A 15,916-nucleotide genomic window follows, 5' to 3' on the forward strand; every position below is an offset into this window, starting at 1 on the left:
TTTTTAATGTAGTAAACCGGGTTACTGATCATCATCATGATAAAACATTGATATAAAATACTGATAGGTTCGTCATCTTGACTTTTATAACACTTATCACTCCGTGTTTTATTTTGCTGTCTGGGTTCTCATCAATTACAGTTAAGTTGGGTCATTCTTATAAAGAACTTAGTATATAATTTCAAAGATAATGAGTAAAAAATATTTCTCAAATCAAACAACTCCCTCTCATGGTTCCTTTGGCAAGACTCCACTGGTAGCACGGTTGAGTGGAGGTAGCTTTAGATTGTTTTCTGGAGTGAAAGTTGCAGTGAAACTATAAGCAAACACTTTCACATCATCTGTATTAATATCATACGTTTACTCAGTTACTATCTAGTCTTTGTGATTTGTAAAAACACTTGACAGCGGATGGTGAAAGCAGAAATGACAAATGGTGGCGACCGTGTCTCCTACAAAATCAATGCTCCCGTACAATTAAACTGCACCGTCAATTACGTTTCGAGGGAAACTGATTTCCAGTCAGTTTTTTTTTACACTCACAGTTTGAAACACATGGTTTACGTTGTAAATTGAAACAAAACAAAGCCATAAACGTTACAAAAATATTAGGTTAGGTTTAATAAAAAATATTATGGTTTGGCTTAAAATGAGTACGAATTTGTAACAAATCAAAACAAAAAAGCAACAAAGTACTTGGTTAGGTTTAAGCAACAAAACTGCTTGGAGGAAGCTCTTGTTGGAGTCTCTTTCCATCAAGGTGTAAATCATCTCCTGAGCGTCGTTGAAGCAAGTAGGGCAGGCGTTACACCTCGTTTAAGTTGACCTTAAAGACTTTACAGAATGAGAGGAAAGGCTGAGTTAAGACATTAAAACAAAAAGTGTTTCCGTTTCAGGAGCACAGACTTGAATTTGACATGCAAAAAGATAGTAGAAGTTAGTCTTCTCGGTAAAGCAGCATTATGGACACTAATAATACATTTCAAAAGTAAAAGTAATAACCAGTGTCATAGCTGAAATAATTGAGGTAAAAATCTGAAAAACATTGTTATATGGCAAAGGACAAGCTTGGGTGGGAAGCAGAACAGAATGCCCTTTCATATCCATTTTCTGAGCCTTATTTTCCATTTTATTTTCATTAAGAGTAAACCCAAATGACTGAACTGAGTTGTGCGACAGATTGCCTGAGTGGTTGTTAATCGCCCTGTAGTAGTGTTGTGAGGGAGCATATTCATAGCTTCGCAGTCCCACTCAGCTTCAAGTACTCTCTTCATTGAAGGAGAATGTGCAGTCGCATTAATAAGGTTTGCAATAGGGTTAGGGTTGATAAGGTTTGCAATAATGTCCTTCTGAAGATTGTTTCAGGCTTTGAAACAATGTCAACGTGTTCTGAATTTTTACACCATTTCAGGCATTTCAGTCTAGAGTCCTTTCTGACTTAATAAGCTGTTACATTTTTGAGGATGCATGTTCCTCATACAGTGCTGATTACGCTCACTGATTGACATTTTATAGAACCGGTGTGCTTTCATATGCTTCAGATGAAAACCAGGAGCATCTGCCTCAACGTGTTGCTGGTAGAGCTGCTTGGCTCTGCTCACCAGCTTTGGAGGGTTCAGACTTTGTGTAGTCTTCGCAGGCGACCCAGAAGTCCATGTTCTCCTCGCTGAACGTTGACCTCAGGAAGTTGTTGAAGAACGTACGACCCGCTAACAAAGACAGAAAAAAATATGTTTCATTTTATTATCAAATGCACCTTTTAGACCCATGAGTGCAGATGGAGGAGACGACTGAGGCTATAATGAGAGCTGACAGATGACGGAGGACATGATATTGTTGGAGGTCAGTGGATGAGGTCATGGAACTCAGCTGCTTCCCGAAAGGCCATTGCTCCCCTCTTGTGTCCACGTACACACACACGCACACACACACACAGTGTAATTCTCAGTGGACTTATGCACACACACAGACACATATAAATGCTAGACTGGTCAGCATGCCCTGAGGGGCCATTGAGTAGTGCCTTGAGACACGTAGCAGAAAACCAAGGCCTAATCACGATGTCCCCCCTAAGGCCTTAAACCCTGAACCCTCATAGACTTACTGACGTCACCTGGTAAATGGTTGAGTGTGAGAGAATGTAAATGCTTGAAATGGTGTAAATACAAATGGAACAGCAGTTTGCTTCAGCATATCACGTTACCATGACAACGTCCAAAAATATTTACTTCAACTTTTTACTTTCCTCATGAGATGAGAGGTCATTTCAAATAATCTATTTACTTGTTTTTGTCAAAACAGCTTCAATGACAAAATGAAAGAAAATAAATCTGTGTATAATCTCTGCTTCCATTTCTCTGATTTCATGTGTTTTTACGTTCCATCTTTAATACTTAATGTTTCTGAGTTAACATTATTTGCCAGGCTAAAGAACACATGTGCCGTCCTTTTTGTTTACATCTCCATGCTTCCACTGGTATCCCCGTGTTTAACGCCACATTGCTATGAATTGTGGGTAATTGCCTTGGGCAAAATGCAAAGTTACATAAAGTGTTCAAAATGTCTGCGAGAGAACCCTCAAACACTTGATGATTTGACAGTGGGACAGAACTAAACCCTCTGAGTCTGTGAGTGTGGAGATTGGGATTGGGCCCAGACAATTCGAATCCATCAGAGACCTTATGTGTGTGCGTGTGTGCATATTTGTGTTTAATTTGCATGTTTGTGTGTCCCAGCCAAGTCTCCTTAACTTTCCTTCAACATCATGATCTACACTGGTCACAAACCAACACACATCAAAGATTAGACATCATTTTTGAGAAAGAAAATACTGGCCACCATGAGAATGATCATATGTTGTGTTTTAATTGCTTTTTTCAGCACACAGATTTAGCTGGATAACTAATGAGTCAAGCACCCTCCTGGCGGTTATTGTCAGTATTATTAGTATCTGACAATCTGTCTTTCGGCCTTGCTTTGGATTCAAACACAACCTCATTAGGACTTGTTTCTAGTTCAGGTGAAACAAGTTTAGTTGTGAAACAATATTGGAATACTTACTTTGACGGCTCATCACGTGGCTGAAAGACTTCCTCCACTTCTTCACCTCAGCTGGACACAGTTAAAGAGGGTTCTTTAAATAAGGCTGTACAGACTTTCTGAGTGGGGAGTTTTAAAGGGAAACTATGATGCATGCATGCAACTATTTCTATGTAAACAATACAGGAAATTTCACAAATTGTGTTCAGGATGTGTTTCATCTGGATTTTATATTTTGCATCCAAAGCACAATGTGTTTCCACTGGGAATTTTGTATAAAACCATTTCTATTGTTTGTACTCTGTAAGTAAGGTCTAATGAGGCAATTGTTGCAAAAGGTATAGAAACAACCCTGCTGGCTTCCTGTCATCCCACCAAAGCAAATACAAAACCCAACTACAAGACAGCTTTGTAAGAAGGTCATGCTTTTGTTCTAAATGAGCTCATCCAGATCCCCAACTGCCCTAATTCACTGATTAATAACTAAACTAATCACACCAGCATGCGTCACCTGACATTCACACAACAAAACTTACCATACGATAATATCCCCTTAAAGGGTCCATCACCTGCAACAACTGCAATAATGTGAATAATTAACAGTTAATCCTGAGTAGAAAAGAGCAATCTAAATGCACATATCACTGTAATGATGTGTGTCACTGAGGCTCTACTGAGTCTTTGTGTTGTGAACGGAAGGATACTGATGCTGAGCAACTACAGGGAAACTACATATTGATTACCTATAAATGTCTCTAAATGGGTTACATGTTGCCAAAAGGAAAGGTCGGTGTCGTGTTCATACAGAACAGTAGAAGGCTTGCTGAGGGAACGCAGCCTGAGGCCAGGTCACAAGACCAGAACAAAACAAGACATGGTGTGTTGTTCAGCAAATGTCTTTCAATTTCAAACTGTGTACTCTAACAGACATGTCGTGAGATGTCCTCCATGGTAATGCAAACGAACACCTGCAATACATCAACCGATTCATCTCTTTTGAATCACCACGTCATCTCTCTCCAAACCAACCTCACACAACTTAAAGAAATCAATATTAAAAGGTCAACAATTCAAATACAGGCACAAGTCAAATCCCAGTTGCAAGTCATTTAATACAATGAATGATTAGGGATCAAGTTATGTGTCCAAAACCAATTACTTTTCTTGATCAATCAAGGGGGATAAAAAGCAGTTAGGTCAGTTGAAATTGCCCGTAAACTGAAAATATTAAAGTCCCCTCTCGCAGTGATTAAAGATTAATGTTGACGACATGAAACGTGTTCATCATAAGCACTAATTATCAATTGATAACTGCAGAGCTATCAATCAATCAAGCTTCCAGATCGAATTGCAATTCATGAATTTGTTTCAATGGAACATGTACTTCCCTCAGGAGACATGAATGCAGTTTAGTTTAATCATAATCCTTGTGATAGTTTAAATATCCTCCTGAACTCCTGGAAGAGCAGCTTGATGTGGCATCCAAAGAAAACAAACAAATACTTTAAACATCCACAAAATAAACAAGAGATAAGCAGTCTTTTATTTGTTTCTGATCTGCTGCTTGGGGATCATGCTTCTGGATTAAGAACATTAAAAAAAATGGTATGTTTGATGTCTTTTGCACTGTGGAGGAGATGAGAGGATAGTGAGTAAAATGCATTTCATTGAACAGTGGTTTGTAAGTAATTTATTAGTTTAAAATATGCGTTTTAATGTAAATAAACCGGTGAGGCTCCGAAAGGTCAGCATATGCAAAGTTTCAGATATTTAAAAGCATTTTATCTTGTATTTTATTTGAGCAGAAACATAATAAATATTCTATCCACCTGTTGCCCAAACTAAATTGGTCTTACCTTTGCAAGCATGTTGTAGGAAGTGTTGCAAGTCCTCAACACATGGTGGTACATTACAGATCCAAAGTCAGTGCTGTAGCTGTGAATGCCGACAGCACCACCAAGGAGGTGATTGCGAGCAGTGGAGTTTTCAAGGGATGTAGGGGATACTTTTGACTTTGAGTGTTTTGAAGGGATGTAGGGGAGAGATAGGTGTAGAGGGATGAAGGGTAGGGATGTAGGGTAGGGGTAGAGGGAAGAAGGGATGTGGGGTAGGGATAGGTGTAGAGGGATGTAGGGATAGGGGTAGAGGGAAGAAGGGATGAGGAAACGAGGGAAGAGAGGGTTGTAGGAAGAAGGTTGGGGGGAGGGAATGGCGGGCCGACGGTGTCCGTGGCCGGCGGGGACGGAGGGGTGGAGACTGTTGGGTGGGGGTGCAGAGTCCCCAAAAGATAGCCTCACAAGGACAGGTGCCGGTGAGCATTTCTAATGTCGTTCGGGTTGTAGCGGATGTAGGAGAGGTACGCGGTGGAAGACGAATGACCGAGGATCTTAATGACGTGGTCGGGAATGGCTTGGCTCAAAGCGGTGGAGGCGGCGCCAATGCGGAATGAATGATCCGAGTAAAACTCGGGGGTTATCCCGGATCTGGCCAATATGTGGCGGAATTGGTGGTGAAACCAGGACCGCGTGGCCCCTTTGCCCGTCTCTGTGATCTAACTGCAACCAAAACCAAAATGTGTGTCTCAGGAAGAAGAGAGAGACACTGAGAATCACAAGGGTTTTTATACAGGGTGCACTGACACACAGGGCCAGTGTTGCTAATGGCCTCAGGTTTTTCCACTCTGCTGACGAGCCTCTGCCACACCCACCTCCAACACCTGCAAGGAAAGCAGCCAAACGAACACGCAGACAGGTCAGAGAGGGTCGTCACACCCCCCACCATAAGACGGGGGTCCCACAGGAACACCACAACAACAAACAAACAAACCAGGAGATAAACAGTTACGTTCCAATTCCTCAAACTGGTGCTTGCGAGAGTGCATCCGCAACCACATTATCCCAGCCTTTAATGTGTCGGATGTCCAGATTGTTGGATTGCAGGAACAGTGACCACCTAATGCTGCAGGGCCCAGATCAAGGAAGAGCCTCCTTCTCAACAACAGAGTAATTTAACTAATGCTGGTCGAATTTCTCAAAAAAGAAACTGACTGCTCTGTTAATTTCCTGCTCATCTTCCTGCATCAACACGGCTCCCGCTCCTACATGGCTAGCATCCACCTGCAACACAAAAGGATGGTCAAAACGGGGAGCAGCCAGCACTGGTGCTGAACACAAAAGAGACTTAACATTAACAAAAGCCTCCTGGCACTCTGTTGACCAAGGTAAGTCACCGTTGCACATGAAAAACATATATGAGTATATGATCTAACACAAGTTTTGAGAGTATAGTATCAATGCAACTTAGAAATCGACACAACAAACTTAAAAAAAATACTTTTGGATGGACAAAAGCAACCTTTTTATTTATATTTTTCATGTTTGTAGTGTCACTAGAGGCCTTCTGGCAACGATTACAGCCAAATGCAAAATCAATGCATAGGATAATAGACTTCAATAAGTACTCGTATTAATCATCATTAACAACAATGTTCAGATCTGAAAATCCTCATGTGGGTCGTTTTGGAAAGGCAGTTACAAGCATCTTGATTTATTGTTTAGGTTAGAGGACGTTTTCTACAAAGTTAAGATACTCCTGCATGAAGAAAGTGCTATAAAACAGTATCACCACAAATCACATTGCTGCCCCAGATGTACTGTTTGCACCTGTAGCAGCTTTATGGACAGCAAAGCCCTCAGGAGAATAAACTAAAGACCATCTCGTACGTATGCAACTATCGCAGACACAAAATCTGTCGACGGACATATAAGCACCTGGCAAAGTACTCAAAACCACCTAGTTCCCGATACAGGAGGTGTCTCCAGGACCACATTTTGCCATGATGACACATACAATACCCCCCGACAAAACTAGCATCGCTGTCACAGCTGCTAATTAAATATAAGATTGACAATTCAATGTAATATTTAATTGAAACCTCAGATCATCCTCCCTTGTCACTTATTTACAAAGTAAGCGTTGTGGGACTGTGAGGCCTCTCAGAGAAAACGAGCTGTCCAGATTGCTTTAATCTGCTCATTCATCTTGACTTGAGAGGATAAACTGATTCAACATCTATCTGCAGCCTCACTCCCAGGTAATAAATAAATGAGATTAAGCTATAGCCAAGTAGATGTAAATTCAAAGTCTGGTGGAAAACCATCTGATAAATGCATGCATGAAAACAAGCATCGCCTCCCTCTTTACTTCTTTCTGTCTCCTTGTGCCTCTTATTACACATGACCTCATCTAAATCCCAGAACAGTTTTTCCTTTTATCTGATGACTGAAAAAGAGCTTGAAATCTTTTCTCTCTGTGATTTAAGAGCAGCTGAAGCACAAAGGTACCTTTCTGCTTTGTAGCCAAACATATGTAGGCAATTAAAACATGGAGCGCGGCCAAAGGTCTCCTTTATAAGGAAGAATCAATTCAGTGTGGCCAATTTAAAAAAGAAAAGACTACAATCAGAGTGGAGGTCATAATGGTGGTTTGGCAAATGGTCTGAATGACGTGCTGGCTCCCTATCGTCTTCTGACAAGCATTTCTTGCAGACCACAGGATAAATGAGTCACAGGGCAAATATGTGTGACGCACCAGACAAAAAAAACAACAATTTAATTTCAGTTGAACTTTCACAGCATGACAGGGATATTTGGTTCGAGTCAACGAGGGGTTGATGACGAATGTTGTCTCGCGATCTCATGTTGATAAGTGGTGCTCGCCCAGACACCAGGATCTGATTAAAGCACCTGAGGCCAGGCTCTGTGTGCTCCTGGTACACTCATATCGCACCCGGGGAGTCAGCCCTATCTCTCAACAGGTCTTTTCCACCCCTTCAAAAGCATTTCATCGTGCGCTGCAGCAACTAGACACGGATATGCAGACGTTGGGTAACACCTGTTAACGGACAGCAACGGATGCACAGATAAACAGTAAAATGTGGGAAGAACCAAGAATTTAGTCTAATTTACAGAGATGAAAGAGAAAACTGAAAGTCAGAAAATGCAATCAAGACGTGAATTGAAAAGAGGCAGAAAGTATAACAGTGTATTTAACTCAGTAACAGTATATTTTATATTATATTGTATACTTTCCTCCAGTCTGCATGTAGAAGGTGTCGTTGGGCACACTAACATCTGACTTTTGTCTTCACTGGGAAAGGTTACAATCGGTATTCATTCCTCAATTCATCTATTGGCAATGGGAAAAGGAGTCTATAGCCTATTTTTGTGTGTTCTTCCCGTAACTTTGCTCCAAAGTGACATTTTGTGACCTTCTACCCCTTACGGTCAGGTTAAAGTTAAAGTTACTACACTACACTTTTTTTTTTTTTTTGCAGATTGTAAAGTCCATCATAATCTCATTACATATGTGTAATTGAAAGTCAGCAATTTAGCATTGTCCTTTGACCAAGTGTTGGTGTAAAAGGTTTCATTTTTCATTATCGTTTTCATTGTGCTGATACTTCAGAACACCCTTGTCTGTAGAACAGAGGTCTTCAACAGGGGGGGTCCGCGAATTGTTTGGTTGATTAGACTATTTTTATTTATTTTTTTCAAACATGAATCTGTCCATTATTTTAATAGTTCAGTATTGTATGCAAGATAACAGGTATGTTTATGCATGGCAGTGGCACTAATAGGCCATCACTCATTTTAGTTTCCACATTTATGTTTAAAATGAAAACATCAATTTGAATAGCTTGTATGCATGATTATCATGCAATTGAAAGACAATGTTGATATTGGCATTGGAATCAGCTGACAAGGTATGTTTATGAATGTCAGTGGCACGGCCACCTTACTGTACCTTCACATGTCTAAAATAAAAACATGAATATATGAACCTGTGTATTATTTGAATAGCTTAGTATTGAATGCACAACAAAGAGGTATGTTTATACATGGCACTAGGCCCAGTTTACTATAAAACACAATTATCAGTTTGGGGATCCTTGGCCTGAAAAACGTTGAAGACCCCTGCTGTACAATATATAATGAAAATTAGCCTCCAGTGTTAATGGTGTTTATGTGTATTTAGACTAGGGAGGTTTTCAGCATGCTATTTTTCCAAAGGGTGAAAAGGAGCCAAGGCAGCATCAGAGCGGCGGATATGGTCCCTCATAAACCATATCAAGTGACGGGGAATAGGCTTCATAAAGTGTCTTACTCACAGTCAATTATCCCCCTCACCCCCACTGATCTCACAGCTCCTCAAAGGAGGGAGAGCAGAGCCCCCCACAAGCCGCCTACATCATTCCCATCAATGAAGGGATAATTGCATCCTTCATATGGTCAAGAGCTTCATCTGTCATCGTGAGAGACACTCAACGTGATGTTTGAATCTGTCAGACAGGATGGGGAACTTAAAGGAGGGCAGCTAGCAGACCCGGAGTGAAATCGCTACTCACATTTTGGTTTGGCTTGTTTGCTGTGCTCATTTTCCCCTTCATGTGGGTCTGGTTTAATGCAGTGAGCAGCTCTCAAAATATCCCGATTAATCTTTTAGGAGACGACACTCAGGGTATGGAGAGGACATGAACTTAATCTGAATTGAAATTATTACCAGATCCATTCACCTTAGTCCTCCCCTTTATGACTCACCGGTTTGGTGCCACAGAGCAGGATGCACTTCAACATCCCCCCTCTGCCTCAGGATGACACCTTTACCATGACAACATTGTCAGTACATCTTCACATCCCACACCTTTGTCCTCTTTTGGATGAGCAACAGAGAAATGTTTAAGGAAAGAAATAGGCTGTAATGGTCAGAGGAAGCATTTACCAGAGGAAATGTCCTTACTTGGTGTTAAATAAGTACCTAAAACTCTCACTCCAACTGCATCACATACCCTGACTTAGTAGATAAATGTATAGTTGTACAATCTAATCTGCAAGGTATATACTGTACATGAGAGGAGCACAATTTAAGAAACACGGTATACCCCTCTCAGATAACTTATCAACAAAAACTAAATTATAATAATATTATGAGCTTTAACGAGGTAAAATGTGCTTGTGTAATAAACAATGACAAGATTAAGAGTCCAAAACACACAGAAGCACTGTGAGGATAAATCTGCAAAGTTAAAGGATTCATCCTCTTGTGACCTTGAATAGTTGAAAAACATGTTGTGTCAATCCATCCAATAGTTGCTGAGAACCAAAACAGTGGAGTGACCAAGCGATCAACATTTGTATTGCATTTTTAACTCTGCGTAGGCAATTGTGTGTGCACTAAATCTGGAGTTCTCCAACAGTTTAGCTCAGCTCCTGAATTCCTCTGACTTTCTTCTTCAGCAACCATGCAGTTACGTGGAGGTGATGGAACAAAAGGAGAGGATGTGCAGCGTTTTTGATTTCTTGTTTTAGCAGCTTTAGTTGTTCACAAGCTACTCCGAGCATATTGCTAATTCTAGCCTTGTCCGCCACCGTTTTATTACCCTCTCCTCTGTGCATTGCCACCATCTGTTGCGCTGGTAATATTGAAAATATGAATTACCAAAATAAGAGCTTGTAATGTTATTGAGTCATCCAACGATTTTAAGTCTTTGATTGTTTCACAAAGTAATTTAATGTGTTAAACTCGGTGACCTTTAGTGACCCACAGACAGCAGTCATTGTAGCCGTCTGCAGCACTGTAACATCAGTGGATGTTTGACTGATGAAGTTTGAATGTCTTTAGGTCAAGCTGTTTCCATCGGACTGTCAAGCACTGCATGCTAACAGTTTCTCTTTCAATATGTCCTTTGCTCCATTCCTTTTTGATTCCGATCAGCAAATATAGACGTTGTCATGAAATGGCAACAGTTGTAAAATGCTGCAATGTTTTTTTTAAGCCAACAGAGATTCACTCATCTCATGCAGCCTCCTCCACCCAAACCTCTCCATATAAGGACCTAGACAACAGGTCTTTTTATGGTAACCGATGACTTTGAGGAGTCTGGCATGACCGTTTAAACACCGTCTGGCTACAATAATAAAAGGCTGCTCACTCGGGGATTACCGTAAAGTCTGCTTTCATTATGCGCCCTCAGCAGTGACAATTAGCATATCGAACGCAAACAAAGCAGTAGACTTTTCCAGCGTCAGCTAAATGACCCATAGCAAAAAAAACACACAGTACCGGTGCAGAGGAAGAACGAAAGCTATACTGCGGTGATTGTTTATCGGCCTCGTCAGTGAGTCAGTCATTGCGGGCCTTAATGAGCTGTGATGAGGCTACGTGTGGAACAGCGTGCAGGTTCGGAACAGCTGTCGCCCAGGGTGGCCGCATTCACATCTTTGATCTGATGTCGGGACAATGCGATGATGGATGAGTCACTGAGTTGTGGTTGCGTTTATCTGTATGCTTCAATCTGTGTCGTGTTCATGTGCTTGGCCTTTTCCGTGTATTTTTGTTGCTATGGAGGGAGTTTAAGTGCTCTGCAGAGTGTTTTGTCTCCTTGTCTAGAAGTCCCGAACACCTGGCTTAATAGGAGCCACTCTGACCCTGTGACTAACGATGCGACACTGATAGATACAAGCACACAAAGCCACACTTTTCCTTTTTTGACTCGATGCTTAGTTTAAAATGTATGTCAACCCTAGTAAGGTCAATCTGCGGTTGTTTTACAGCTGTTTACAGCTCTGCCATCTTTGAAAATGACAAAGCAGATGATTAATAACATATTACTGCAGCCTTCTTGTTAATGCAGAATTAGGTTGATTAAGAAAAAGACATCAGTAGAGTTTAAAATAATGTTGAACTTTCTTCCCTGTTTTGTGATGTTTCCCATGTCCACTTAACCTGGTTTGCAAATCCTCTGCCTTTTTATTGACGGCAGACGGGCCTGCACTTGACACCTACAATCTGTTTTACAAAGTGTTTAACAAAGCCCCACTTCAGCGCCAAAATGACTCATGAGTCCTTTGGCTTGAAGCCTTTCACACATGTACTGTCCCCGAATAGTGCTTTCCCGCTTTTTATCAGTAGTTGAAATGTCAAGATTACCACTCGAGGAAGCCAATTTAAATTCTTCCAGTCTCCCACATCAACCCTTGACTCTACATGTTCCAAGTGGAAAGATGTAGGCCAACATTATTTGAAAGACCACAACTCATTTCCCAGCTTTGATGATCTACATCAGAAACCAGAAACCTTGCTCATATTTTTAGTTTTCTTTAGGTGCATCATTTTATACAGAAAATATTTCCCTCATTTCCTTCTCTTCCACCTCAACATGCTTGAGAAAATGTGTTAAACTTGGACCTCCCTGCTCAAAAGGGGCTAATAATAAGCTTAGAAAATCATTCAACTCAGAAAATCAAATCACATTGGGAGAAGGAACTAGATATAGATATAGAGGTGATTATTGAGAGGGAGCTTCGAAATGGGTTAATTCCTCCTCATCTTGTGCTAGCCTAGCACTCTTTCAAATGTAAGGTTTTATATACTGAATTCACTTCAGTAAATCTAGCTGAGCTTTACCCAGGCTTAGATCCACTTATGTTTTCGTCATGCTCTGCTCTTCAAAATGATTGGCCTTCGGCTTTCAACAACGTTTCAGATGTCTTAGTAAACGTATGCAAATATATCGTCTTTGCAGCACCAAATAATTTGCTCTTATCCTTTTGAAGTTGAACAAAGTGATATTATTGCATTCGCAACTCTTCTGGGGGTGGTTATTTATTTATTTCTGTTTCATGTCTGATGCTCTTGCCTATGAGACCTCATCACTGTTAGTACACTATTGCTATGAACAGATGAGACAGATTTGTTTTATTTTCCGATACACTTTTGTTTTTCTTGAAATCATGAAACATGGAGGTACTTTTTGAATACTGTGTTTGTACCTATATCTCGCAGTAATACAAAATACTGGTCCCAGAACTACTGTTTTTTTTCTATCTCACAAAGATACCCCCACAAAAACAAAATGTATAGGTGGTTTAAAAACTGCCATGATGATAAAGTCATGATCGTATTAGTATTTTTGCTACATTTATTTTATTGCACAAATCAAGCTCTGCTCGTTAGAATCTCCAGTCAGCTTGACCTTAACCTTACGGTTCATGAACAAGTAATTGCTGTATAATGTCATGTATGTAGACATAAACACACACAACATCTTTCTAAAAATATCATTATCTGTGGTTGTGTCAAATGTACATTGATTATTACAGATTGACCACAGGCCCTTCGAGAGACGAACTTTAAGACTAAGTCTGCTGGAGTAACTGTAAATGTTTCCGGGTGCTGTAATGTTATTGCCGCTGTGCTGGAGAAGAGTGTGTATAATAACAAATGGCAGGGTGCCATATGGCAGGAAATAAAAGGGAACCTGTGCTTTTGGTTTATTAAGCATACCGTATGTTTTTACTTCCCTCCCCAATGGGATTTCTGCTCTCCTGGATTGTGATGTGTGCTGTCACATGCTGGCCAGAATTATAATACTGCAAGAATATTGTCTTAGGAACGCAGTGTTGCTGAAAATGTAAGAGAGTAAAGATGGACCTTATTTTAATCTCCACAGGAGGGTAATGTGCTTGGTGTTTGTGTGTGTACTAGTCTGTGAATAGGTGTGCACCTCTGGGGCTAATCTCCCATTCTACTGCAGCAAACTGCATACAGTAATATTTTGGGCATCCATAGTGTCAAACACGGTCTATATTCTATGTTTATTCAGTATATTAGGATTGTCAATATATGCTCCAGAAAATAGCCTTTTGAACATCTTTGTTTTGGTGTTACGTAAAAAATTCAATGTCAGCATGACTTTATAAAAAGCACACTTCTCAAGAACTAGTCTTCCAGTGTCAAACTGTATTCAAAATCATGCACGCACCAAAAAACTATTTGGTGCAATTTAGGATGGACAAACTGTCTTGTATGTTTTAAGACAACAAGAAAATGTTGTCAACCCCAATGAATTATTCAAGCACTCCCTGGTCAGTCAGACACAACTTGTACTTCTCTCTTTGATTTAACATCAGACTGGCTGTGCAACGGTTAGAGCCTTCAAAGGCAATTCAATACAGAATCACATGGCAGAAACCTGCAGCTGCACTGCTTCAGAGGTGAAAGACGTAAACGAATCAATCATTGGTTAAAAGCACTAACAACTAAAAGACAATACTCAATAACAAAGAAAGTCAAGCATTTGAAATGTACTTCATCAAAAGCAAACAAGTAGTAGTAACACAACACATAAATTACAACACTTTAAAGTATTTGATATAAGGAGTGACTTCTGGAAAGTTAAATACTAAATACAAATACTAAAGGCTAAATATTTGGCCACTAGGGGGGGGCCATGAAAATGTCCATAACAAGCTGACAGATTATCGCCCTATTAAATTGTTATGGCTAATGTGTCGAGAAACATTTGTTTTTTACACACACAAGATGCAGAGCAACATTCAGAATTCATTTGAACACATATTTTGTCCGTACTTTGCACAGCAGCATTCTTGCGATATCACAAGATTACGCAAGAATTGCGGAATCACAAGATCACACAAAAATCCCTCTTGTCAGGCTTCAAGTAATGTGTTGAAGAGAGCTAATGGACTACATCTGCACGCACGGATCAAACAAACACAGGACTTTTAACCATGAGGCCGGTGTTCGAGGCCGGTGATCGTGTCCCAAAGTGTTGCTGAGTTATTTTGAAGTTACTTTTGTGATGTTTCCAACGTGTTTTCCGTACTTACGTTACAATGTTTACTTTTTACTTAGTTTAGGTACTCAGGTACTTATTTTAAGCCCAATTAAAATGTTTTTCCCATACCTATCTAAGTGGTTTTGATGCAAAGACCAAACTGTGGCCATTTCAAGCTAACGACGTGGTGTGAAATGCCCAAAATGTGTCGTGGAAAGCCCAAAATGCGTTACTATGACAAGTGGAATCTCCTAAAATGTTGTGCTATTTATACGCCTTCCCATGAAATCAGGCTGCTGCACGACATTGCTGATTTAAGAAACATATAAAACACCCATAATAGATTTGTGTGCATGTGTGTGCGTGTGGTTTCGACCTGCTGTATAGAGCACTAAGTGGACTGGGCTGTATGTTCTTGAGGGAGGACCGGCCCACCAGCACAGTGAACACTTGATCCCAGAGAGTCGGCAGCACAGAGCTGCAATGGGAACCAACAGCAACTGTAATCTTCTGTACAGCTCAGTGTATTCAAAATAAACCCACCTAAACCCTATACTATCCATATCTTTTGTCTCTAACATTAGAAATGATGGACAGATGTCTATTCACAGCTTTTGGTCAACACTAAATAGCATTCAATATGATTGCCAAATGATTATTTAATCACACATTACCATGGCAACAACACCGATGCTTTACACCAGTATAGTCACTGGTGAAATCAGCCTATAACCGTAGGTTGAACTGACTACAAATGAATAAAGCAGTGGTCCCCAAACTACGGAATAAAGCATTACCTCAATATTTTATTCAGTAAGTCATATGAATGTCGTAGCGTACTCTTAAATGTCATAATATAGAAAATGCTGGACAGGGTTGTTCTTCAGCTCCACCTTGTCCATTATTGTCTTTCAAATAGGTGACCTCATCATGTGTCATAACCTTCATATTAGTGGTAGTAGGCATTGAGCTGATGTCAGTTAACTAGTATTTTAGGTGTAAAATTGTGTAGCAGATTTGTATTTTAATACTAGCTTGCTTTGATTTATTTTGTTACAAATATTTTAGGTATGTGGTACATAACATGTTTTTAAATTGTTTACTAAAAATGATTTTTGAGTACAGTACAAAATCTTAATCTGATTCACATTTTACATTCACCAAAATGTTTCCTCATTTAGATTTTTGGTCAACTGATTTTTAGTAGTAGAGGAGTAAAAGAAACAAAGAGGTTAATAG

This window comes from Pholis gunnellus (assembly GCF_910591455.1).
Source record: "Pholis gunnellus genome assembly, chromosome: 4".
NCBI lineage: Eukaryota > Metazoa > Chordata > Actinopteri > Perciformes > Pholidae > Pholis > Pholis gunnellus.